This window comes from Echinops telfairi, unplaced genomic scaffold (genome assembly GCF_000313985.2).
Source record: "Echinops telfairi isolate 266 unplaced genomic scaffold, ASM31398v2 ScPeMD7_655;HRSCAF=1070, whole genome shotgun sequence".
NCBI classification, from domain to species: domain Eukaryota; kingdom Metazoa; phylum Chordata; class Mammalia; order Afrosoricida; family Tenrecidae; genus Echinops; species Echinops telfairi.
In genome coordinates, this window is record NW_022104553.1 from 16,189,486 (window position 1) to 16,193,788 (window position 4,303).

At 49.0% G+C, this 4,303-nt stretch overlaps 1 protein-coding gene across 1 annotated transcript in view; it reads right to left on the minus strand.

Annotated features, from left to right (window-relative positions):
* SMIM17 (small integral membrane protein 17) overlaps window positions 1-4,303 on the minus strand; it is a 29,177-nt gene that overhangs the window by 15,556 nt on the left and 9,318 nt on the right. The gene's annotated exons all lie outside the window — the stretch shown is intronic.

Consider the following 4,303-nt stretch of genomic DNA (forward strand, 5'->3'; position numbering starts at 1 on the left):
TAGGGGTTTCTAAACATATCTTTACAGAAAGAAGATTGGGTGGCACTATGGCTAAGGCCAAGAAGTCGGTGGTCCGACCCCATCAGCCACTCCACCAGAGGTATGGCCCATGTCTGCCCCTCTGGAGATTAAAGCTCAGGAAACCCCAAGGGAACGTTCTATTCTGTCCTACAGCGTTGCTCCAAGTCTGAGTCAACTGGATGGCAATGGGTTTTGTTTGTTTTTGTACTGATCTAAAAGGTTGGCGGTTTGAATCCACCCAGATAATCCTGTGGAAATCCTAGGGGGGAGGCTGTTGTACTCTGTCCTACAGGGTCGCTATGGGTTGCAGTGGACTGGTGGGCTTACAAGGAACAACAAGCTTTCTTATCAGTGCAGGTCGCCAGGTCTAGGAGAGTTCAAAGCGCCAGAATTTCAGTTAGCAATCCAGCACTTAACCGTGGTGCCACTGGGATTAGTAGCCAATTACAAACCGTTTGAGTCACCTCAAAAATCAAAATCATACTCACAGCCATCAAGTGTATTCCGAATCGAAGTGAACCCACAGGACCGACATGAACTGCCCTGTGAGTTTCCTAGACTGCAAATCTTGACAGAGCCACCTCTTGCTCCAGCGGGGCAGCTGGCGGTGTGGATCTGCGGATTTCGCGGTTAGCAGCCCAAAGTGTAACCTGCTACACCGCCATAGACCTTCAAACTCACTGCCATGAGGTCACTTCCGACGCATAATTAACTCTCCAGGGCAGAGTAAGACTGTCCCGGTGGGTTTCTCAGACTGTGCGTCTTTACGGGAGTAGAATGCCTCCTCTTTCTTCCGCGGAGCGGCCAATGGTTTCGAACAGCCGACAGCCCAACGGATAACCCAAGACACCACCAGGGCTCCCTTCTAGAGACCCTGAGCCAACTTAAAGGAGCGCGCGCGCCCCAAGCGGCCTCACGCTGTGGCGCTGTCCGCGGTGCTGAACGCGTCTGCCTGGTGCTGTCCGCGGTGCTGAATTCCTTCAGCGTGGTGCTGAATATCGGATAGCAGGATGGAACTGCTGGAGAGGGCTTCTTCGCGCCCTCTGTACCCCGTACTCCAAGAACCTATCAGCCTGGGGAAAGCCCTGCTGTCTGTTGCTTGGATACGAAGCTCTCTGAGCTGTGGGTTGCGTGAGATGAAAGCAGATCAAGAGAGAAACTGCTGTGTCATTCGGTTTTGGGGCCAGCAGGGTTTGACTGTGCTCCAGCTCAAATACTGAACACGGAGTATCCCAACTGTTTGAGGGGCGGGGGTGGGGTGTCAAATGTCTAAGGCAATAGACAAGTGGCCAGGTGTCTTGAATTGGGAAAAGCACATTCTGACTCACGATTCGTCAGTGGAGCTCTATCTCCATAGGCAGTGGTGGTGACCCTCCTCCTCCTCCTCCTCTTCCTCTTTCTCCTCCTGCTGCGGCTCATAATTCTTCTGGTGTATCTTTTCATTTTTATTTATTTTTTATTGTTGTTACACTCTAGAGTTTTCTTTGTTTTAACTTTTTACTGTGATTTGATTCGAAGGTTTGCAGGTCAGATTGGTTTCCTGGGTTCCCATTTGACAACTCACACCTATTTTCTTCCATGATACTGATGCCAAAGGGTTTTCAAGGACAAATTTTTCGAAAGTAGATCGCCAGGCCTTTCTTCTAAGGTGCATCAGGGTGGATTTGAACCTCTAACTTTCCAGTCAGCTGCCGAACTTGTTCACTGTTTGCCTCACCTGGGACTCCCCAGTGGTAAGAATTATATAGGTACTTGAGAGTTATTGATAAGGACCTAACTTTTATACTGAGAGGTGGAGGTCATAAAGAGAGTAACCAAAAACCAAACTCACTAGCATAGAGTCAGTTCCGACTCATAGCGACCCTATAAGACAGAATAGAACTTCCCAAGAGTTACTGAGACTTTAACTCTTTATGGGAGTAGAAAGTCTCATCTTTATCCCCCAGAGCAGCTGGGGGTTTCAAACTGCTGACCTTGTGGTTAGCCAGCCCAACATGTAACACAGGACAGCACCAGGGCTCCACAGAGAATAGTACTGAAGATTTATGCAGCTAGAGAATGCCTGTCTGTTATGCTCAGTTGGGATGTAAAAAATCCAAAGTGTGGCATTCTTTAAACGATTGGAGGTCTCCAACACAAGTTCCTGTGCACCAAGCCAGGACCGGTACCAGGTAGGTAAGGACCAGCCCATAAACAGGAGTATGTATGCCCTTCTTTTTAGTAACTGCCAAGAATCCATCACATCGTAAGGATGCATACCGTCTCTGTAGTCATTCCCCAAAGGGGAAAATTACATGTGCTTCCCAGTCAGTGACCGTTTGGTGGGGCATGCGACGCCTTCAGACTCAGACACAAATTATATGTGGCACAGCCAGAATCTGACCCAGCATCATCTGTCCCCAAAGACCTTTGTTTTACTAAAACCCATCGCTATCGAGTAGATTCTGACTCGTGGTGATCCTACGGGTCATGGTAGACATGCCCGTGGGGTGCCCCAAGGCAGCAAGCTTTACATAAGTCCACTGCCACGTCTTTCTCCCACGGGGCAGCTGGTGGCTTCAGGCTGCTGACTTGTCTTTGTGGTTAGCAGCCTGGTGCTTAAACCACTGTGCCACGAGGGCTCCTTCTTGTTTCCCTACTATTGAAGACTTCCATTTACAACGAAGGAGTTTGTTGTTTGTTGTTGTTGTTGTTTTTAAAGATGATTGAAGTAGGAACGATTACCAAATGCTCAGTATCTTGATGTAACGGGGTGGGGGTGGGGGGGTTCCTGGGGACTTTGAGTGGTCCAATCTGCTTAAAAATAAAATAACGACTCTCTTGCCTGTCCCAACCCCCAGGACTAGAATGGAGCCGACATCCAAAAGACAGAATCAGAACGGAGTACCGTTGACTGATGGCTTCTTGCATTCTCACACCCCCACTGGCAAGTCAGTCCGTCCAATAATCGTCCTCGTTTCCAAGAATGCAATAGGGCTGTGTGACAGCGAGGTGGAGGACAGAGTGGCCAGGCCTGCCCTCGGAGAGCTCGGCTCGGCTGTGCGAGCCTAGGTCTGACGAATGTACAGAAGACGCAGTGGATCATGTCGGAAGTAGAACAGCATCCCAGGAACTTCAGGCTATGGCTGCCTGAAGCTTGGTGGTCAGGCCTACAGGGACGTGGAGCACATGCAAGTTGTGTGCCAGGTCCTGGAAGGAATTGAGTGGACCAGCGCCCGGACCTTTCTCCAAGAGAATAAATCGTGTACAAAGTAGACCAAACACAACTTCATAACCACTGTACTCGACTCTTTTTTCACCTGGGGTGTTTTGGAGTGGATCGATTCTGTCTGGGACACACTGGCGCAGCAGGAGAGCTGTTGTCACTTGGGGGGACTTAGGATTTGCTAGTTTGTGGCCCTTAGTTTGCTCATTACTAGAGGGCTGATGCCAAGATGGCAGCACGTGGTGCAGTTTACTGCAAAGAACTGCTGTTCTGGCCCTGTGGGGCCAACAGAATGCTGCCTTCAGAGTTCATCTCCATGGGTTCAAAACTCTTCCTTGACATCAGACTTACTGTTTCCCGGCTCTGCGGGGAATGGACTTGGTTGGGAAGGCTGCTTTGGACCTTGGATTGTCAATCCAAATGTTACCCTGAAGACTGGAAGGGACACATCAACTGTGTTAGGAGAATCAAGTTTCCACCTTGCTTTGTGTATACAACATAAAGGATGGTGACTAACCGATTAAAATAAATAAATAAATAAATAGAGCTGGGTGGATGGAGGCGGAAAGATTTGGGGATGATCACACTGCTGCTCGGGAAAGGAGAAAGGTTCAAAACCAGAGGTGTAATCTGACACTGTGATATGAGGGGAAGTCAAAAAGTATTGCTACTGGGGAGCTAGTTCACACAAACACGGGCTTATCCCTGCCTCTTCCCAAGAAATCCCTTTGAAGGTGTCTCTTAAATCCGTGATGGCTGAGGACAACTTCTCTGGGCTGTACACTTGTTTTGCACCCTCCTTCCACTAACCACCGCCCACTGCCACTGAGTCAGCTTTCACTCAGTGGCCCTGTAGGACACAGCGAACGGCTCCTCCGGGTTTCCAAGCTTGTAGATATGTCTTTTTTAATAAATCACTTTATTTGGGGCTCTTACAGTTCTTATAGCAATCCATACACCCGGATCAACATGTGACTTCCTCCCTGGGGGACGGACAACAGAAAAGTGGGTGAAGGGAGACGTCGGACAGGGCAAGATATGACAAAATAATAATTTATAAATTATCAAGGGCTCATG